The following is a 24,161-nucleotide window of genomic DNA, read 5'->3' on the forward strand; positions in this document are numbered from 1 at the left end:
TGACAAAACTAATTTTCTTTATGTTCTTAAAGCACACTACAAGGTCAACTCTTTGTAGGTACTTAGTAACCATTTATTAAGTTGTAGTTGCCCAGATATTAAGTGGGAAAGTAGAGGTTTAGTCTCCAATTAGTGCAACTCCAAAGTTTTTTCTCTTTTCATTATATCAAAATAAGAAAGTTGTATCAGAGTGTTAGAAAGGAAATTTTTCAGTCGCTCTCTGGGTAAGAGTAAATATTTAACCAATTTACAATCTGTTTCACAACCTTAAAGCTCTATAATGAGAAATGAAGTTCAGAATGGTAACACTGACATTAATAATAATAGCAAATATTTTGTTAGCCCCCACATGGTGAATACTGAACTGTACATTATTCCATTTAATCTGCAATACAGCTCTGTGTGGTAGGTAGCATTATGTAACCTTGTGGCAGAGTCTTCTATGTATTCAATAAATCCATTTTCTCTTCTTCCTAGACATTTAGCCAAATAGCATCTCAGCCTCCCTTATAGTTAGATGTGGTCACTTAATAAAATTTTAATCAATGGAAGATGAGCAGAAGTGATATGTGACTGACACAACTTCCACACTTGATTCTGCATTCTCTTCTCTCATGAGCAGGATCCAGGCAATATAAGTAATTACAAATTGGAGGTGGCAGAACATTTATTCTTCTGTCAGTACTCTACCAATTCATGCCCATTTCTCCCTACTGCACACTGCTGGCTCACCAAAAGCATTTACTTTAGACCTTTCCTGAGTAAGAAATAGAAATATAGTATGTAAGTTCAAAAAGAGTAAAGGGTGAAGTCTTAATTTGAACCCGAATCTACCCAACTCTTGAGTTCACAGTTTAACACTATTGCCATGAGACTCAAGAAAAGATCACCTAATATATATTAGAAATATTTCTCAACATCAGATTTTCAAGCACATGAATTTTATGTTTAACCTTGTGCCAACCAATTCCTTGGAAGAAAACAGTCAAACAAAAAGGTTTCCAGTTTGTCAGTATTTTTTCTGTGATCTTTACATCCTCCTAAATTATCAGTCCTATACAGGAATTACAGATTCTTTTTTGAACACAATTTTTTCCTTGTAATCTTGCTAAGTTGCTACATTAATATTTATTAAAATCCCTTTATAAGGAGAAGGTGAATCAAAATTTATTTTATTCTGTAAATAAGTCTGCATTGCTTTTTCATTCAAATTAATATTTTCCTTGATTGATCTATTTTGGCTGTGTTTGTATATTGACACAAGTTTTCAAAAAAATTTTGTGTTTTTTCTTTTTTTAAGATTTTACTTATTTATTTGAGAGTGAGAGAGAATGTGAGAGAGAGAGAGCACGAGAAGGGGGAGGGTCAGAGGGAGAAGCAGACTCCCTGCTAAGCAAGAAGCCCAATGCGGGACTCAATTCCAGGACTCTGGGATCATGACCTGAGCCAAAGGCAGTCGCCCAACCAACTGAGCCACCCAGGTGCCCAAATTTTGTTTCTTAATGGGGAAAATTTTTAGAGAAAACGTTTTAAAAACATCATGAAGATACTTATCTTGATAACCAACTAGCGAATTTACTAGCTCATTTGAACCAAGTTTGTAGTTTGATCAGGGTCAGAACCAAATATTTTACTTAAGAGATAATAACTGGGGATATCAGATAGAAATTTTTTATCTATCTAAATCATAGAAAAAAATTATCTTTCAGTTGAGCTAGGCCTTCCTTTTGTTTCCAGATGTTGTCACTCTTATTTGATACTCATTCTTCAGAGGAGTTACTCAAAAATGAGGTACATAGTAGAGAGCATTTTCATTCATGAATAAAGAATGGAAGTACTTGCTTTGGGGAGTGTTCAGAAAAATATTTATGTCATTTTCTACAAACTAGAAATAAATTTCATCCTAATTCTACTATCCTTCTCCCAGCAGAAGAGGTCTTAGATTTATTCTCTTTGCAAATTGAAGCATCCTTCTTAAGGTAAGTCCAGACTTACCTGAGAGTCTTAATCAAAGTCAAGATGACTTGAATAAATTATCTTTATTTTTTATTTTTATTTTTTAAAAGATTTTGTGTTTATTTTTCAGAAAGAGAGAGAGAGAACACAAGCAGGGGGAGCAGCAGGCAAAGGGAGAAGCAGGCTCTCTGCTGAGCAAAGAGCCCAGTGTGGAACTCGATCCCAGGACCCTGGGATCATGATCTGAGCCTAAAGAAGACACTTAATCAGTTGAGCCATCCAGATGTCCCTTGAATAAATTATTTTTATTTTCTGTAAGATCAACCCATATCTAAAGTTACTGAAGTATAGGTTTTACCTTCAGGTAGAAATAAGGTTTGCTTCCCAAAAACTTGATCCAAATTGATCTGGGTTTTTATACAGATTGATTATATTTTGTCAACAATTTAAATTAAAAGAAAATGTTTCTTTTAAAAAAAATTATTTCTTTTAGGGAGAGAAAGAGCTAGAGCATGTGTGGGAGTACAGGGGTCAGGTAGAAGGAGAGGGAGAGAGAATCTTAAGCAGAGCATGAGGCTCCCATGGGGCTTGAACTCACGACCCTGTTATCATGACCTAAACCTAAAACAAGAGTTGTATGCTTAATCAAATGTGCCACCAAGGTGCCCCTAAAAAATGTTTCAATCATGTTGAATTTCATAGGATATTGGATTTGGTACTTTTCATGGAAAATAGATATGTTGAGGATGTAGGACTCTGTTATTACATGTTTCATTTTTTCCATTAAAATACTGGACCAACATAACTAGTATATTTTAAACTATTCCTCTCATGACACACACTCAGCTAAAGTTATTTGTATTTTTTAGAAATATAAATACCGCCTAAATACTATATTTTAAAGACCAGATGAATAATGACAAAGTTTTGTCATTCAAAAAGATTCAGAACAGTTTATATTTTTTGTGATTTTCTTCAGTTGTCAGAGTGCATGTAGGCCTTGGCAAGATAAATTAAATATAAAACCATTCTTCTAACTTAAAATAAAATGGGATAATGGATAGATGTGGGTACACAATAACATATAACATTGAAAATAGAGCAAATATTAGTATTTATTGCCTAAGTCATATTAGGAGTACAGTTTCCTAATATGCTTTATAGGCCAGTAAAGTTTGATTGATATAATTTTGGATGTCCAAATTTTTTTTCAGATATTCCTTTTCTTAAGAAAATATTTTTCATAAAGTTATTAAGGCTATAGATTGTTTAATACATGAAGCAGAAAGAAGTTGCTTACATTTTGCTCAAAGCATCTAACCTCAGAATTAATGAGGTTTTATCTATAGAAGAAAAAAATGATTCATTAGTATTTTATCCCAGAATCACTGGCCTGAGTTATTAAAAAAAACCTTTAACCAACATCAAATGTTAAATAGTAGTAGAATTTATATCCTTGCAATTTGATTAGTTAGATGAAAGACCTCTAAGGAAGGAGGTAAGAAACCACTATATTTTGCATAACAAATATTCTTAAGTAAAAAGTGACTATAAAGTATGTTTTAAAGAAGTTGTACCTATATATACATAAAATTATATATGTATTTTAAATATTTTTTTATAATTCTGTGTGGTGTTTATACAGTCTATAGGCATTTTTTTGTGTGTGTACTTTATGGGTCTGTAATTCCTTTCGAAAATTCAGCTTCTCCTCTTCAAGCTTTGGTCCAAATGTTAAAGATATTGGTTTGGAAAGGCTACCATGCAAATAACACTATAATTGGTTTATAGTGAAAATAGACTTTGTGTTTTCTTTTAGGAATAATTTTGGAAACCCAAGGAGGAGAAACAAAGAGAAAGTCTCAAGTAGATATAAGATAGCATGTACAAAGACTTGGTGCCCATCTCATTGCTGGTGTGTCTGGAGAACCCTAAGATGATCACTGTTACTACAGTGGAGAATTTGAGTCAGAGAGAATTTGTATTATACAATGGTTGATTAGTTTAGATAAATCTTACTTATCCCACGGAGTCATTCTGTCCTTTTCAGTTGGACACTGATTAGGAGATAAATGTCATGGTCATGGTTGGAGCAAAGGAAGGGACAAGTGAGAGTATGTTGAGTTGCGTAGCAGTTGAGGTCAGAGATAATGAGGATGTCAATGAAATAGAGATTATGAGAAGAAATGAAATAATATAATACATTGTTTGAAAAAAAATAATTTAGTTAGTGGCCGACAAAGAGGGTGGACTGAGGAAAAGTGCCATAGACTAATGTTTCAATTTATAAACAAAAGCCAGTTGTAGCCTGTTGATAGTTTCTAGTGGAATCCAGCTTGTGGGCATATCATTAAGAGCTTGAGGTTCCACATACAGTTAAAAGAATGATACTTGTGTCAGAATCCCCTACTGCTAAAGCTATTAATTTAATTTCTCTACTGGAATTTTTTCCCTTGTCTGCTTGTACATGCTTGTACCATTGTTACTGCCACTTGGTGCTTGACTACTTGCGTTTTTTACCATTACTGAGATTTTCCTTGAACTTGTCCTCATTTTTAGTCTTTTTCTAGACCTCTGCCTGCTCTTGGACACATTCCAGACCACTCTATAGCTGCTGGCTTTCGTCTCCACTCTAGCCATGACAACAGGTGTTGTAGCTACCATCCAGATCCCATCTATTTCCGTACCCTCTCTTACTCCTTTTCTCAACTTCAGACCTCCTTACTTTTACTTATTCTGGGGGGTTCCATATCTCACATATATAAACATGTTAATAAATAATTACCTATAACTTTTTAAAAATCGAAAACATTCATTATGTGCCTTACCATGACAACCACATTAAAAGGAAAGACTCCCTCCACAAAAACAAAAACAAAACAAAACACCTCACATGATTAATGTGTTTAGAAAGACAGCTATAAATAAGGGAAGTAGATTTTTTTTCTAACACTCCTTTGATTAACAAAATTATGTGTTAAATTCACGTTATATTGAGGACATGTATATGAGATACTTCAACTCCTTCAGACATTTTGAACATGATAGTAGGTTGATGGAATGGGTGATTCAGAGTCATTAAAGGGTCTCAAAACTAAAGGGTCAGATTTATTTTTCTTCTCAGCCTGAAAGGTCAGAGTTTATTTGCTAATTGAGTGGCTAATTATTAGAAATTCATGAAAATGTACTCCCAAAAGCATTGGCATATTAGTTTGTAGAGTGTTGGGGTACTTGATATAGAGTGTTTAATCAGCAGTTTTGATTTTGAGTTGAAGAAATATTGAGTTATTATATTTGTGTTTGTCCATAGAACCATTCATCCCTGAAACTGAACCTTTGTGATTCCTGGTCCATATTATTCTTAGCAAAAGACATCGGTTAGAGGACTTTTGTTTCTTTGTGAATGTATCCCTCCATTTCAAATTCATGAGAAATATGGATTAGTGTTATCAGTTGGTAGTGTGATTCTCAGTCTTTTAATATAAATGACTAATTCTTTACTTTGCCAAATTTAATCACTGATATTTAGGGCTAGCATTTGTTTCCTGTCCTCTGGCTTTCTGAATAGGATTCACATCCAAGCTGAATAACTTGTAATTGTTTTCACCTTTAACAGAACATAATTATTATTTAATTTCATCTCATCTGGTGTATAAACATTCATAGAAAGTATAAAAACAAATTGAATTTTACTTGAAAATTATAGATATATAGCAGTTGTGATTTGATGCTGCCTAAAGAATATTCTGCAATGATGAAGATGTTCTTTATGTGCACTGCCCATTACTGTAGACTGTAACAGTGTGGCTGTCTATTACTTGAAATGTTGGTAGTATAACCAAGGGACTGAATCTCTAATTTAACTTAATTATTTTAATTTTTATTTCAAGAGTTGAAATATTGGACATATTGTGGTAGTGACTGCCATATTGGACAGTACAGATGGAGAACATTCAATCAACTTTTGACCTTCCTGTCTTTCTTAGCATTTTACTAAAACTATGCAGATATTTTTTCTAATTAATATATCAAACATTGTTGAGGAATCTACAACTGTCACTGTGATGGTTTTAAAAAAATGATCAGACTTTGAATTACAAACCATGAAAACTTTCTAATCCTTTTTCTTTAGTATTCGTGCAACAAAGTTCTGTTTTCAAATAAGTGACTCAAATGATGATGAGCATAGAAGGACATATAATTACGTTACCCAAATAATTTTCTTCCATAATTGTTTCTTTTATATGATGACTACTTTCAACTTTTAATGGCATTTCTTTTGTAAATAAATGACTTTTCATAAAGCCATCCATTACACTTTCTAGGACCAATTGACTTCTTGCTGAATGCCTGCTTTTTAAAAATACATTTTTCAAGTATTTATTTCAAGGCTTTTAATGATGAAATCTTCACTTGATTAAAATACATGTTTCATTTGTTGGTATTTTGAGAGTGACAGACACAGTTTTATATAGCCAAAATAATTTATAAAACCTGTCACAAAATTGAGACATTTATTATTGTGTATCTAAGGAAATTCCCATCATAGGAATTGTCCCAAAGTGCTTCTGAACTGTGGGTAGAGCAACTGACATGCTGTTATTTCGAGCATATTCCCCATAATAGTGATGGATGGCATATCTTAGATCTAATAAAAAGAATTTAAATTTCATTCTTAGAATTTTTAGAATATATTTCTTCTCCTTTGTTGTTTATTATAGTCATGTTATAATGCACTATTGCTACCTGTTTTGCTCCACTGGTAAATTTTAAGGCTTCTATTTCAGAAGGGTGGAAACACAAGGGAAAAAGAATAAACATGTCTCGATGGTGGAAAAATATAAAGAATCACTGGTTTTAGTCATGTTAAAGATACTTAGTAGATAAGGAATTGCTGTATTTAGTCACATTATATATATTTATCCTATGATAAAAGAAATATATAAAATGGAATCTAACATTAGAAGAGTTTATATTTGTTGTTTTAAATAATATACATGTTCTATTAGAGTAAAATTTTTCTGTTTCTACTTTATTATTTAAATAAAATTGTGTACATATAAAAGTTATACAATATTATGATTTTAAATATATATATATAAAATCATAATATTTTATAATATTAAATCACTATATATATATATATATATATTTAAATGATTACTGCAGTCAAGCTGTATAATTTCAGGGCAAACCCACAAGTATATGAACTGTTTTATATATGTGTCGTTTAGGATATAGGTTAGCTGAGAAATATTGAGAAGGCTTGGAAATAAACTTTCATATATGTATATATGAAGCATTAGAAAAACTACATTCCATACTGTATTACCTCATGCTGTTAGTATATTTTTAGGTGGGTTAGTAGATTTCTTTTAGCATTCAGGGCTAACTCTTCCATGTTTAATTTTAAAATGACAAATACAAGAATTGCTCACTGCTATAAAATGTCATATTTTTACAAAGTTTGATATATTAGCATTAATGAATAGAAAGTAGTCATTGATCCAGAAAAGTAAGCCATATTAAGTTGGACACACACTGATATTTTAAAATAATTATCTGTATTCATAGGTTTATATTAATTTTTTTTCTAATTAAAAACATACAATACGCAATCATAGGGAAAGGTCAGTCGTATTTCTAATTATTTTCCCCATGTAATTAGACATTTATTCTCTGCAGATTGGAGTTTACAGGATTAAAATACTTATTATTTAAAGGTCATGATTAAATATAAGCAAAGGGCATTATATATTAGATTATATTCCTAATATAGGCCATATATATATATTTATGTTGTATATAAAAGATGAAAAATGAAAATAAATACACTAGTTCTGCTGCCAAAAAATAGATTTTTTTTTCAAAAAATAGATTTTTAATGCTTGTTTTTTCTCTTCTACTTTTATCAAAAAAAGAGCATTAAATAAAAGCAGGCAGAGTGGAAATAATTAGACATCAAGACTGGTATGGTGAAAGACATATTAATATATACATAAACATAAAATACATACACATAGTAATATTTATATTATTTATATAATTTTAATTGTATAATATTATTTATATTATTTCAGTATATATTTTACTTAGGTGAGGTGATTTTTTAGCCAGCCCATCTATGCTGTTTACCTGTAGAACCTGAAGTTACATACTTATATTTTTACTTTGTACATCTGAAAGATTTATCACAATGTGAAATATGTGTTCAAATAGGCAGAATTGACAGTACGATGCCTTATGTTTCTGCAGGGAAGTTTGATTAATCTTATCCTGAATCTAGGATGCTGGATATAGTATATTGTGGAGAATTTTGACTGTAATGTAGCTTTACTAAGCATAACTTTATCTTTTGTGTTAAATGCTAAAACCATTTTACAGATGGTACTCATAGGAAGCAAGGGGTTTTAAAAGCCTGGTTATCATCCAGCCATGGGAAAAGTGAGTAAAGAGTGGAGGTAGATTAACAAAAGAAGAATCCAAAATCTAAATGATAGAATAGAAAATTTACCTCATTAGGAGTGCTCATGGGAATAAAAAGGGAAAAAAAGGAAGGTCAACACCTTGGGAGGATAAGCTTGGATTGTTGACTTTGATAAATTGGAGAAGTTATGAAAAACAAATGGAACTGACATTCAGTAGGAACAAGTGTAGCATAATGCAATTAAGACAGAGAAAGGAGTTGCATGAGAACAATGAGCAGTAACACAGATTGCTGTGTGTAACATTCAAAGCATTCTCAAGTAGGAAGGCAATGTGAAGGTCATTTTACAGTGGAATAAAGAGACGTAGGGAGCCTTCACAACTTATCAAAGGGAAGGAACTAGGAATATTATAACTGTGTCTAGTTTTTCAGCCCAGTGATTTCCCCTCAACACCATATTGTCCTTGAATCTAACAGGAAGTGGTTCAAGGTGTCATACTCGATTAAGGGAACTGACTCCCCACTGAGCAAGATCTCATCCATCAGAAAATCTTTCAGTACTACTAAAAATGTATTCTGAATTTCATTACTTCTTTCATTTCTAGTATTTCTGTACTAGTGCAAGGCATCATCCCCCAACCCTGCCCTAGCATCCATTTTCTAATGGCAGACCGTGTGACTTCTTCCCCTTATGAATCATATCATGCTACTTTGTTTATAAAATCTACAGTGGGTTAATGGCATTCTCATTGCTAATAGCTATTTATATGATTTTACCCCCTCCTCCACCTCTTTACATTTGCACCAGCTTTCCTTCTTTCTATTCCTAGAACAAGCTAGGTTCCTATCTATCTTATGATGATATATTTCCTGTTCACTAATGTAGAAGACTCTCAAATAGTGTGAGAAATATACAGTAAGACCTAAGAGTCTGATACTATCTTTAAAGTTTTGCATATTTTGATGAAAATTTTCAGGTTGGATGTGAGAAATAATATTTTTTGGAGAATTCCACATTTCCACAAATAATATTTTCCACATTTTTTTAATACTGAAAATTTAAAATAAATTTGCAAGAAGCCACATCCCCCTATGTAAGTTAGCTAATATCTGCATGACTGACAAGAAAGAGCAGTTTCTTTGCCCAATATGAATACATCTGTATTCAAGGTCACATTTTGTTTGAGCTTTGTACTTTTCACATGAAATTAATTTTTCTTTGCTGACTATTGTCATAATAATTGGATATCCAGTCCATGGAAAGCAATTCTCTGATGTTCCAGTCAGATCTCTGCATTTAAATAAAAACCTAACAGAGCAGAAAACAGAAGGGAAACATGTACACTGATGAGGTGCTGTGTGTTGCCCCTGACTCTGGGTGAGCATACGTTCTGCAGAGTTGAGTCAGCTCAGCGATGCCTACCATCCCTTTTGTTTGGTGCCAACGGTGGCAATGATCAGGAACCATTTACCTTTTTTTGCCTCCTACTATTTCTTTGCTCAAGCTCTCAAAGCCTTAGAAGCTGTTCAAGATAGCACAGGTCTGGGGGAGCTGAGTGATCCTCATTATAGAACCAAAATAGTTCATTAAATGCAAAGTGACTGCAGGACTGTGGCTACAGGCGGCTGTCTGGTCATGTTTTGCCACAGCCAGGTTATTTTAAAGTTGGTGTAAATTAAGTATGTTCTTTTTATGGTAGTATCTTCTGGGCTCAGGCATCTTTCAAGAAGGCAGGAAAATAATTAATTTTGGATTCGTACATACTCAGTGTACCTGTGAGAACTACTTTGGAAGCTTTTGTAGGAAAAAAAAAATTATAATTTTCAGTTGGATGGGTGGAAACCAGCACTTGATTTAAACAGAATTTATATACATTTGGAAAAAGTGCATGAAATCACTACTTAATGGAATATAATAAATATTTTTGGCAATCATACTTATGTGTTATCCTGAGAAATGTGTTTCTGTACTAAAAGTAAATGATAAGTAAAATTGGTGAGCAGATGAGTAAGAAAAGAGTTGCAGAGAGAAAACTGTTCTTTTGTTGTTGTTGTTATTGTTTATGTTACAAGGAAGAAAGTGTTCTTGTTGCTTAGTCTAGGTTACGCCAGAACACAGCTAAATGTAAAAAAATTGTGCCAACTTTGTGATGCAAAAACACAGGTGATATAACTTTTCTACTTCGAATGATTTATTTAATAAATTATACATTTTTATACCTAGAAGGGACGTCAAATATCACTTAGCACATCATTTCCCAAATTGTATTGCGTGAAGTTTCAAAAACTGAGCAAACAAATAAAAACAAAACTGTCCGAAGTTAAACAGTTTTGGGTACCTGGAAGGAATTCAGCCATTTACACTGGTTTATCTAATGCATGATTTCACACAATGTTTTGTAACATGACGTTCATTGGATCAGCAGCATTTCCTAAATTGATTGCTTTGGTACTGACATTAACATCCTTAGTGACCCAACTTTTCTTATAAGCAAAGGTCAGTGAGTAAATTGCAAAACAGTTCTAACAGTAAAGGAAATAAGGTCCAAGGAGGCTAACTGGCTATGCCAAAGCCACAGGGGCTTACTGGTCTTGCCAGGTCTTTGGTTTCTAGAGCTCTACTCTTTCTGCTCCATACTTTACTTTTCATTAGGTGAGATGACCAGCATTTTGCCTCAATATAGACGCAGCCTCTTTCCCATTATACATAAATATCATGCTAACAGGTAGTGAGATGCATTACCAATGCGAGCCAGTCCCTACAAGGATTTTGGTTCGGGCAGAAGAGTGGTTAGCTTGTCACTTGCCCTTAGGTGTCAGATCAGATATCTCCCTAGTGAGATGCTTTTTATGGGAGTTCAAAAATAACTTTCAGCTGTCACATAAGATACTTCTCCAAAAATACAAAGAAAAATTTTATTTACAGGAAAGAATTTAACTTCTCTGGCAATTTCAAAACACCTCTCCCTATATGGTCTATATCTATATGTGTACAACAAATGCATGCACATAAATCTTCTGCAAGAAACTGGAACGTATAGGTCCCTCAACAAGTGGGACAAGGGCAATAAGAAGATTCTACAGGGATGTTCCAGAAATGTCTTTTATTCTTCCGAAATACTGATTGTTAGAACCATATACAAGATTGAACTGTCTATATTTTCCTGAAAAGGAATATATCAGAGTCAGATTCACTAGCTTGGATGTTTGCTGGCATTTTAAACTGCTCATTTGGAGTTAAGAAAAGTAAGCGTTGTTTTCTTATATCAACAGAATTATATATGTTGTCCCAGATGTATACACAGCTTGTTTGCCAGTAATATTAGATGCATTTGTTTATTATGGGGGACTTCTATTTTTATTTCTGGGGGACTTTTAGAAACATTTACTTATTGTGAGGGACTTTTAAAACAAGCTCGTGGTTAAATGATGGCTTCCTAAACTATAAGGCAGTATTTAAAAGAGCCATTCTTGACTATTTAAATGTTTGTAGTTCTGTCAAGATAATTTTGAAAGTGGTGATATATCGGTCAAAGCATCTCAAAGGCTATAGATTTTTATTGCATATATTCTTTTTTTTAAAGATTTTATTTATTTGACACAAAGAGAGACAGTGAGAGAGGGAATACAAACAGGGAAAGCAGGAGAGGGAGAAGCAGGCTTCCTGCGGAGCAGGGAGCCCCATGTGGGGCTCCATCCCAGGACGCTGGGATCATGACCTGAGTGGAAGGCAGACACTTAATGACTGAGCCACCCAGGCGCCCCTATTGCATATGTTGTGATACATACTCATTTATTTGCTTTAAGGGGGTTTTATTTTAAAATTGCAAAAGCAACACATATGAAAGAGAGTTAAATGGTATAAAAACATTGTAACAAGTTTTCTCCTGTCCTCTCCAACCCCCAATGCCTTTTTCTTTTCTTTTTTTTTTTTTTTAAAGATTTTATTTATTTATTTGAGAGAGAGTGAGAGAGAGCATGAGCGAGGAGAAGGTCAGAGGGAGAAGCAGACTCCCCATGGAGCTGGGAGCCCGATGCAGGACTCGATCCCCGGACCCCGGGATCATGACCTGAGCCGAAGGCAGTCGTCCAACCAACTGAGCCACCCAAGCGTCCCCTCAATGCCTTTTTCTAAATCTTACAGATATTCTTCTGCTTTCCCAATGCGGATAGAAAGTCTTGATGTTTAACAGGATGGACTTTACAATTTTCTTTCTGCATATTCACATGCACATCATTTTACAAGAGTGGGATTGTATCATATGACCAATGAGTTTTGAAGAAGTTTGTTTTCCATTACATGCTTGCCCTTTCTCTTCTCTTCAGTCATTCCTGATCACCCAAGAATAATGCACATTGATAGATTCTTCCATTTTTCTCTCTGTGCTTTGTGTGGTTTTTCCTTCCATCCTTCTTGACTATTAATGACAGATATTCATGCACATATATGTATGTTTATATTATGTTTTATTAATATTTCTTTTTTTGATTTTTCAGTTGTTTCCATTTTCATTTGTATTGTATGTATTTGTTTATATTCCTTAAATGTATTTCACCAGACTGATAAAGTGAAGTGCCCCAGTGAATGTGCTCAATATTTAGTGAAGCTGTAATCCTTGTCTTAAAAATTATCTTAATCCACAAAAAACATATCATATATGTATAGATAACTGAGACTACTTTCATACAAGCATCTCTTTAATACTGATTATTTTACAATTAGTAGAATGTCCATACCCTCAAATTTGCATATTTTTGTCAATTGATGTTAAATTCTGTATTGCCTGGTATCATTATTATTTACTATTTATTTCAATTCGGTTAATTAACAGAGAATATATTATTGGTTTCAGAGGTATATAGGTCTGTGATTCATCAGTCTTATATAATACCTAGTGCTCCTATCATCACATGCCCTCCTTAATGTCTATCTCCCAGTTACCCCATCTGGTATCGGTGTTTTAATACTTGCTTTGTATTATGTTTACTTAATATCCCTTTGTCTAATCCATTCATTTTTAGACTTTAAAAAAAATCTGATTTTTTTCAACTTTTAGTGGAGAATTCAGCCTAATAACTTACATACTTGGTATTTTTTCCAACTTAAATTTATATTTATGTTTCATTTGACTTTGTTGTTGTCTTTTTCTTCTCCTTATTTTATAAGGTCTAATAATGTTGTAAATCTTCCTTTATGCCCACTGTGTTAATTTGGGAATTTTCCTCTATTTTTTTCCCATTGTTAGAAGATGCTTTCCAATGTTCATAATGAAACCTAGTATTCCTTACTCATATATGAAAATGAAGTTCCAACCTTTGGTTCCAGCAGTATACTTTCTTTCTCAACTCTTTCCCATCTGCTTTCATTCCTCTCACCTTATAAGATAAGACCTTCACAATATTTGCATGTATTATTTTTCTGTGTTATCTCTTCTCCACCAGTTAAGAATGCTGGATTATTTTCTTTTTCTTTTCCCTAAGCTTTGCTGTCCTAGATTTAGTACTTTTTTTTTCTAAATTAGCAGAAGCATTTTTATTGTCACATCTCTCATCCATTGAAAAGGTCTTTCAGTACTTCTGTTAAATATACAGAGATCTGATTTTATCCTTTTAAAATTAACTCTAAGTTATAAAGAGGAGACATTTTTCCCCATTCTTTTATTTCTTCTTTATCTTTGTCTCTTAAGATTTCTGTTTTTAAAAAAAAAAAAAAAAAAAAAAGATTTCTGTGCTTATTCATTTTGCTATTTTATCAGGGTCTTTTCTTTATTGTTTTCTCAGATAGAGTGTGTGGGTAGAATTTTTTTTTCTTTGTCCATAGCAGAATCTTTTTATTTGTAATTCATTCTCGGTTAGCCTACAGTTCTAGAATTTTATCAAGGTTTATCTCTTTTTTTCTTTTTTCCTTAAGTCAATTACAACTAGAACTCTGAGTTTTTGCAATCTATAGGACCAGGTCTCTATATCTCTTTCCTCCATATTTTTCTTTGTATTCTTTAGAACCTCTTATTCACCTATTCTTTATCTCCTCTAGCTATCCTCCAAGTTACAATTTATGATTTCTATTTGGTTATTTTGTTTTTCTTTCTTTTTTGAATTTTAAATGATACATCTTTTTAAGTAGTATTAAATATAATCGAACTCCAGTGTAATAGGAAAATCATAACATGGGGTCTACTGAAATTGGGTTTAATCTGGACTTGGATACTGTTTTGTTATCATATTGAGGAATAATTTGTAGACAGTGAGGCTTATCATTCTACATTTTGACTCCATTTTCATAGACTTTCTGTCTTTTTGGTTCTATTAATATATTTCTCTTCTTTTATATGAAATTGAATTTTACTCAAAATAAGAGAAAAATAAATAAAACTACAGTGAGATACTTTTTCTCTTTTCTTGGGTTGGCAAACAATTTAAAAGTTTGACAACACATTCTACTGGCAAGGCTGAGTGGCATCTTCCTTAATCACTGGTGGAAATGCAGATGATAAAACCCATTACAGTGAACAATTCAGCAGTCCCTAACAAAATTACATATGCATTTCCTTTTTAAAAAATTTATTTATTTACTTATTTATTTTTATTCCTATATAATTTACAGTGTTATATTAGCTTCAAGTATACAATATAGTGATTTAACAACTCTGTACATTACTCAGTACTCATCATAATAAGTGTACTCTTTAATCGCCATCACCTGTATCACCCATTCCCCCATCCACCTCCTCTCTGGTAACCATCAGTTTGTTCTCTCTATATAAAATTCTGTTTTATTGTCTCTTTTTTCTTTGTTCATTTGTTTTGTTTCTTAAGTCCCACATATGAGTGAAATCATATGGTTTTTATCTTTCTCTGACTCATTTCATTTAGGGTCTAGATCGATCCATGTGTGATTGCAAATGGCAGGATTCCCGCCCCCCCCTTTTTTGTGGTGTTACATTGTTATTTCTTTTCTTTCATTTCTGAGTTTATTTGGATCCTCTCTCCCTCTCTCTCTCTCTCTCTTTGATGAGTTTGCCTGAAGTATTGCTTTAATATATTTCTTAAACTTAGTGTTCCAGATTTTTAATTTGTATTTCAATCTCTACCAATTTGTCAACTGATTTTTTCCATTTAATAAACTCTTAATTTTGGTAATTTCCATAAAGTTTAATTTGAATGCTATCTAGTCCCTTAAGTGATTTAATTATTGGTACAAGTTTCCTGTAATTTTCTGGTCTTTTTTTCCAAAACTTATTAGCAATGTCTTTTGCATGTTACATTTCTTGCAAATTTCATGGCCCATGGCCTGACCCAGCTCTGGGCTACTTAAATCATGACACAAATAGTAGAATTTTCTTCCTATTGAGACTAGCAGATATTAACAAGTCTATTGTCAGTATCATATAAAGATGGCAGAAAGCCCTTATCTTGTTCCCTACTGCCACTTTCCTACTTTTAGTATTAGTGATAATGTGGTTTTACTTTTAAGGTCTCTTCAGTAATGTGAGACTAGACAAAAATGATACATTCATTCCAGCTTTGGTTAACTTTTCTCTAGGGCGTCATTTTAGATTGGGGATCTACCCACTCCTCAGGATCCATTTACAATGTTCCTCAGCATCTCCTCCTGGTCAGAAAGGAATTCAGGAACATTTCTTTCCTTCAGAACTCAGAAACTTGAAGCTTCATTCGTACAGTCTTGCACCACCTGCCTTCCAAAGGCAGCCTTAGCTTGGCTCAGAAGAGGCAATGGTTTTGATTTAGCAGAAGGACGCTAATTTAAAGTGCCATTTTTCCAGAATCTTCTTCAAATTCCTTTAAAATTTATCCATTTACATCTCTTTATCTATTTGCCTATTTATCTATATATCTGTAATTTTATCTATATCTGTAAATTTATTATTCATCTATCACTTATATATATATCATTCAAAATGGAGAACTTATCATTGATTTTTCTTTATTTAGAATCCTAACATTTATTGCTTCCCATGCTATTATATTGTTTGTGTTTGTTTTGTGATTCCTAAATAAAATTTGTCTTTTCTATTAGCAATATTATTATTATAATGCAAGATCAAAAAGAGATCATTTGTATGAAGAGAATATATAAAACTGTTACTCTCATTTGAACCCATTTGAACCAGTTTTCCTTTTACTTATTCATTTTTTTTATGGTACAATATTTTCTCGTGTGTGATGAGAAAAAATGCTTTCTTGCCCCTTACCTTTTGATAGTAACAAATGCTTGAGAAAGTTTTTGAGGGTTCAGATTTATTCACAATAAATAATTTAAAATTAACCTGGAAAAATAGGATTTTTATAGTAAACATTTTAAAGATTTGTGTGGGTTAATCTATCTTCATAGATTATATCTTCAAGATAATATCTTACTGAAATAGTACTTGTTCTGTTAAATATAGACAAGTTATCCAAGTAAAACTTAAGATTTCTATCTTGTCTTGCAAACTGAAGAATTGCCTAACTGTTGTAATCTAAATGTTTACCCTTTAACATGTAAATGACCTTCTCTGAGAATTTATAGGCCATGCACTACTTTTTTGAAGGTTAAGAGGTAAAAATAAAGCCAGTTATTTATTTAAAGCCAATAAATGAGTTGAGCATTTTCCGACTCTAGTTGCCTCTGAGAAATCATTGGTTAGAACCATGCATTAGGAGAAGTTTTTCTTCTTTTAAAAGTTCAAATGTATTCTGTTGAGAATGAGTATTTTTATAACTGATAGTATTTTCCTTTCTCTTTGGTCAACAAGGAGCTAAGCTTCAAATACAGGTTAATTCTAGCCACCTTGTTGGCCTTTAGTTCTTGAACATTTGTTTACTCTCATCCCATAACACTTCCTTTCCCCTATACCAGTTTTCACTTAGGCTTTGTAGTTGCCTTTATACTTTTCTTGTTGTTGGTTTCCATATGTTGTGAAATTAGGGAGTGTAAAGCTAACTAGATAGGTAAGTGAAGTAGTCATTGAGAAGCTAAATAAATAAACAACTAAATAAAGAAGCTAAATAAATAAACAACAACTGTGGCTTAGAAAGCATTTTTACCTACGTTATACTTTACTCTTACACTCATTAAATGAAACTTCAAGGACGTATTGAGAATTGAAAGCTTTTAGAATAATTAGGGGACATTTCATCAATTATTAGCCTGGTCTTTGCTGGCAGATTGGTGCTGGTTAGACTTCTGTCAGGGACTTGCCGGATGGTGTACTATAGATAAGGTCTAAGGTCCGGGTGTTAGATTTACTGGGAAATTACTACCAAACAAACAAATGAATAAAAAATGATTTTGCTATGGATAATAGTTCCTATTGAAACACATATAATCATATATCCACTTACTTCTATCTAACAGGTACACCATAAGAAGACAAAGGAAATAAATCATATTCTTCTAGGTTTTGTTAATCTCAATGGTAGGTAATTCTATCTTCATAGATTCTGAACTACTCTTGACTATTCATCCTTACAGTTGAGAAAGGATGATCTTTCTGAATTCAAATTTAAATCACGTAAGTTTTCTGCTTAAAGTTATTTATTGTATGTTTTCATATATAACTTAAAATCCAGATTTTGTATAGTATAAAGTCCTCTATTAGCGGGTACTTGCTACCTGTCTGGGTTAATTTCTGAAACTCTCTTCAACAAACCTTGTAATCCAACAATAATAAATTATGTGCCATTCCCAATACACATCACATTCTGTCTTACTTTACAAAAAAAGAGTCATATTATCTTCTGGAACTGTCTTTTCTTTGCTGTACAATCTGGTATACTCATCCTTAGCTCATAGGACAAATTTTTTGAATTTCATAGAAAATATTAGTTTTCTGTGCTTTTCTGCTATCATAACTCTATGTGCATGTTGGCAAATGGTTGGTGACCCAATCATATGTCACCCTATCCTTACATTATTATAATAGAACTTTGATGTCCTTGCCTTCCCTAACTTCTTTGTCTGTTTACAGTAGACATTACTGTATTGTATAAATTTTTAGCTGCCTTGAATATGGACACACATAAGGCAAATATTATCAGAAAAGAGAAGATAGCCTTGGTTAGAAGAGAATGTGGGGCAGGAGGAGGACTATGACAGCGAGAGGATGAGTGCGAACATACCTTCCACACCGAAAATATTATATAACAAATTAAGGTGTGTGGAAAATTACCACTATTGCTGTGCCCCCAAGAAGAGACAGAACATGAACAGGGAACCTGTATAAAATCAGTGGAATCATAATTAGAGGGAGTAGGGACGGAGATGTGTATTTTGACTCTTGTTTTTGTAATAGGGACCACTCATCCTTAAACACAGTTTTGATGCAATGATTTGGAAACAACAATAACAAATGTCATAGACTCTAACAAATTTGAATCTAGAACTGAATTTTTCTACATGTAGAGACGGTCCTATACCTGGGGAAACGCAATAGGAGAGAGATTCAGCTTACTTCTATGATAGGGCTTACATTTTGCATTAAAATTAATAGTTTCGTCTCCCTTTACAGAATTCCTTTAGGGAGAGTGCCTTGACTATTTACTTTTATATCCTTAGAATTTTGTGTAATATTGAAATGTTGAGTAAATGTATGTATGACTGAGTGAAAAATAATAATTGAATAAATACATTGTGTTGGTAATTGTTTCTGCCAGCAGAGGGAAAAATATTAATGTTTGTTAAGAATTGAAGTACTTGGAGTATTTGATTGCTAGATTGCACTGCAGATGGGATATGGATCCCACTCAGAAAAGCAGAATTTAGCATAGCATAGAATAATCACTAAGATGATATGAGAATAGATATTTTGTATTACCAAGACACTGATACTTCTTCATCAATTGAAATGGTATTTAGGACTTCTGCAGAGCTTGAAACATAGCTACTAAGGCACTATTAAAAATCCATCGTGTTATCTAGAAAGGAAAATTCAAATGTATAAGATGGTGGGTTGATAATTTAGCTTCATCATACTGCATAATGTACATGAATAAGATTCCTTTCTCTGTCATATGTATAAGCGGCTAATGCTAAAGGCACATGAAGAATAAATGTGTTTTTAATTATTGGCTGCATTTATGTTGCTGTAGAATCTCAGAGAATTTTATCCTTTTTAAACTAGATTATTATTTTTTAGTGATCTCTATCGTGTGTATGAAGTCAGACCTTACTGAAAGTGTTAAATGGAGGACTAAAGTGATGATAAATATGGCACACACTTAAATCTTTGTTTTTTGTTTTGTTTTGTTTTTGTTTTTTTTTAAAGAATTTATTTATTTATTTGACAGAGAGAGAGAGAGATCACAAGTAGGAAGAGAGAGAGGGGAAAGCAGGCTTCCTGCTGAGCAGAGAGCCCAATTCGGGGCTTGATCCCAGGAGCCTGAGATCATGCCTGAGCTGAAGGCAGAGGCTTAACCCACTGATCCACCCAGGTGCCCCTTAAATCTCTCTATGTAAAGTCATTCTTTGTAACCACAGTATGAGCTTTTGGCAAAAATGGCATCCTTCTCTTGGGGCTCAGTGGGTTAAAGCCTCTGCTTTCGGCTCAGGTCATGATCCCAGTGTCCTGGGATCGAGCCCCGCATCGGGCTCTCTGCTCAACAGGGAACCTGTTTCCCCCCCGTCTCTCTGCCTACTTGTGATCTCTGTCTGTCAAATGAATAAATAAATAAATCTTTCAAAAAAAAAATGGCATCCTTCTCAGTTAGTGCCTTTTTTTTTTAAGTATCTAGATGACTAGAGTAATTCTCTCACTGTTCAACATATTATAAACTTTAGAGGTAGTCTACCTTAATCTCATAATCTGATTACTTTTGAAGTTACTACTACTGAAGTAGAGTTGACATATAATGCTGTATTAGTTTCAGGTATACAACAAAGTGATTTGGAAATTCTACACATTATGCAGTGCTTTGCCATGATAGGTGTAGACACCATCTGTGTTCATATGCTAAGTAGGGTAATGTTGAGACTAGAGAGATAACCACAGAAAACGAGAGATGTAGTATGTAGTTGGGAGTTTTAGGACCTGTCAATCTGTTCACCACTCACATACCAGTAATACTATTTGTTTCTTAAAGATTCTTTAACTAAAGTAAAATTAGCATTTTGAAATTAAATTTCACAACAAATATTCCTTTATATAAAAAATTGTAGAAATGGATCCTTTGGCATCTGAGTGATGCATATTAAAAGTACATCTCACTGTAGTGTGGCTTTCTTTCTTTCTTTCTCTCTCTCACTTTCCTTCTTCTTTTTTTTTTTTTAAAGATTTTATTTATTTATTTGACAGAGAGAGATTACAAGTAGGCAGAGAGGCAGGCAGATTGAGAGAGAGAGAGAGAGGAGGAAGCAGGCTCCCTGCTGAGCAGAGAGTCCAGATGTGGGGCTCGATCCCAGGACCCTGGGATCATGACCTGAGCCGAAGGCAGAGGCTTTAACCCACTGAGCCACCCAGGCGCCCCTTTCCTTCTTTTTTTTGATCACGTGTGCTTGTGGGCAGTGGAGAGGAGCAGAGGGAGAAGAAGAGAGAAAATCTTAAGCAGGCCCAATGCTCAGCACAGAGCCCCATGCAGGCTCAATCTCACAACCCCGAGATCATTGAAATCAAGAGTCATTTGCTTAATGGACTTGAGCCACACTGGTGCTCCATGTGTGATTCTGAAAGTAGTTACAATAAAGTGAATTTCTGTTAGAAAATTAAAAAAAAATAAGTTTTCATCTATAGATGAAATAAAATTTATTTATTTATATCTTTATTCCTAATTCACCATGAATGTAGAATAATGACATTTTAAAAATAGATTTTATTTATTTATTTGGCAGAGAGAGCAAGAGAGAGAGAAAGAGAGAGAGTGCAAAAGCAGAGGGAGCAGCAGGCAGAGAGACAAGTAGGCTTCCTGCGGAACTTAATCCCAGGACCCTGGGATCGTGACCTGAGCCACAGGCAGCCATTTAAGCAACTGAGCAACCCAGGCGTCCCGAGTAATAACATTTTGTTTCATTAGTTATTATAACTCTTCTTTTGCTTAGAATTTGTTTTGTTTTGTTTTAGAGACAGAGGGCCCATGGGCATGCATGGGGGAGGTGGGGCAGAGTAAGAGGAAGAGAGAGAATCCCAAGCAGGCTCTGTGCTGAGCACAGAGCCCCACCTGGGGGCTCCATCTCAGGACCCAGAGATCATGACCTGAGCCAAAACTGAGAGTCAGATGCTCAGACAACTGAGCCACCCAGGTACCCCTAGAATATGTTTGAAAAGAAAGACACTGACTCGTATTTTTCTTTAAAGTCTTAACTATGAAATATCCAAACTCACATTACAATTAAGTATTTAAATATTAATAATTATTTTAATAATTAATCATAATTAACTATAATATTAATATATAAACAAAATTTATCATATATTAATAAATATAAATAATAAACATAATTAATATTAATAATTAAATATTTAATAAACAGATATATGCTTAAACCTATTTATTTATTTATTTAAAAGATTTTATTTATTTATATATAGAGAGAGATCACAAGTAGGCAGAGAGGCAGGCAGAGAGAGAGGAGGAAGCAGACTCCCTGAAGAGCAGAGAGCCTAATGTGTGGCTCAATCCCAGGACCCTGGGTCATGATCTGAGCCAAAGGCAGAGGCTTAACCCACTGAGCCACCCAGGTGCCTCATACTTAAACCTATTTAATTCCTATTAACATTTGGACATTTTTGCTACTTTTTTGTTGTTATGAATGTATTTATAAGTAAAGATATCATGGTGTTTTATCTTTAATCTTTAATTAAAGATAAAGATAAAAGATAAAGATAAAAGATAAAGATAAAAGATGTTTTATCTTTTATCTTTAAATATCACATATACGTCTATAATAAATTTGAAAATCTCCTATATAACCACAATACTGTTAGCTCATCTGAAAGTTTAAAATATTTTCCAAAAATGATTTACTATCCAGTCTATATTCAGATGTTACCAACTATCCCCAAAATATATTTTATAGCTGTTTTATTTTATACTTTTAAAAAAAAATTTATACTCTCTTTTATTTTATATTTTTTATTATTTAAAAAAAAATTTTTAAAGATTTTTATTTATTTGACAGAGAGAGACACAGTGAGAGAGGAACACAAGCAGGGGGACTGGAAGAGGGAGAAGCAGGATTCCTGCAAGGAGCAGGGAGCCTGATGCGGGGCTCGATCCCAAGACCCTGGGATCATGACCTGAGCTGAAGGCAGACACTTAATGACTGAGCCACCCAGGTGCCCCTAGTTTAAATTTTTTATTTATATATTGTTGTTTATTTTATATATATATATATATTTTTTTTAAAGATTTTATTTATTTATTTGACAGACAGAGATCACAAGTAGGCAGAGAGGCAGGCAGAGAGAGAGAGAAGGGGAAGCAGGCTCCCCACTGAGCAGAGAGCCCGATGTGGGGCTCGATCCCAGGACCCTGGGATCATGACCTGAGCTGAAGGCAGAGGCTTTAACCCACTGAGCCACCCAGGCGCCCCTATTTTATATTTTTAAAAATTTTATACTGTTTTAAGACCAGCATCTGTACATTTTATTATATCTCTTTAGTCCTTTAATCTAGAACAGTTCTAACATGATATTTTAAATTGATAGTCACTGAAATATTATAAGGGGGAATACTTTATCATGATAGTTGTACCCTTCATCTTGTTAGGATGGTTGGTTGTTGTAGCAGCTGCCACAGGACATTTGCTCAGACCTCCTTGACACAGAAACCTTGTGGTGGAGAGTGTGGTCAGCTGACAGCCTTTAGTTGCTGTACATTCAGGTTTCACCTCAGCTTTCACTCAGAGGTCTTACTCTCTCTTCCCCGGTTTCTTCTAGCCGATTTCTTACATATCTACTTCTGTCCTGGCGACTTTTGGAGGTCCTGAAATGATTAAAAAAAAAAAAAAAAGTGGTGCGAGAAATGTGGAAAATTCTCTTTGCACTCATTATGATTTCTCTCTTTCTTATGCACACACAGACATACGTGTATATACACATATGCATATATATATCGGTAATATATGGAAATGAATGGAAAGCAATAGCATTCTATTGTATTTACTGTTATTTAACATTTTCCATTTTATTGTCATGCAGCACTAAAGTAATGCATAATGGTTTAATAAATTATTCTGAAGTGTGGGGATTATGACTACTCCTTGCCAAGGGGTTCTCTGTGTATTTTCACTCCACAATTACAAACCACTAATAAACAGTAAATAGTTCAGAATAAAATACTGAACGGTAGCACTTACTCCCATCAGGGGAATGCCAGTTTTAATCGTCGAACTAGGGCTCTGTTTATTTTACAAATATGTTGATGAGAACAAAATTATATGAAGTTATTCATTAAGCTTCAATTTTTGTTATCGAAATACAAAATGTGGGAGATTCAAATGTGCTTTTATTTCCTCATGGGATTCAATTGAACAATTGAATTTACTTTCATTTACTCATTTACCCATTTACTCATTTACTCAAACAATTCATTTTCTCATTTAATTCTACGAGTTTGTACTGAATTCCTGGACAGGGAAAGATTTGCCATCATTGAATACTTGTCTCAATCCTCAGGTTGTTTCATGGAATGAGTAAGTTTGGAAGAGGAAAGAAGAAGTTTTGGAAGCTCAGAGGAAGGGTATAGGAATTACAACCGGAGAGGCCAGAGAAAGCATCCAGCTTTGCTGCTGGACTATTTTGCTCTTTGGGTACCACCTCAACACCCAAGGGCCCAGGAAATA

At 33.6% G+C, this 24,161-nt stretch overlaps 1 pseudogene; it reads left to right on the forward strand.

The window, feature by feature from the left end:
• LOC111146715 overlaps positions 1-24,161 on the forward strand; it is a 123,669-nt pseudogene that overhangs the window by 98,803 nt on the left and 705 nt on the right.

The sequence above is a fragment of the Enhydra lutris genome, unplaced genomic scaffold, assembly GCF_002288905.1.
Source record: "Enhydra lutris kenyoni isolate GAN:26980312 unplaced genomic scaffold, ASM228890v2 scaffoldscaffold2, whole genome shotgun sequence".
Lineage (NCBI taxonomy): Eukaryota > Metazoa > Chordata > Mammalia > Carnivora > Mustelidae > Enhydra > Enhydra lutris.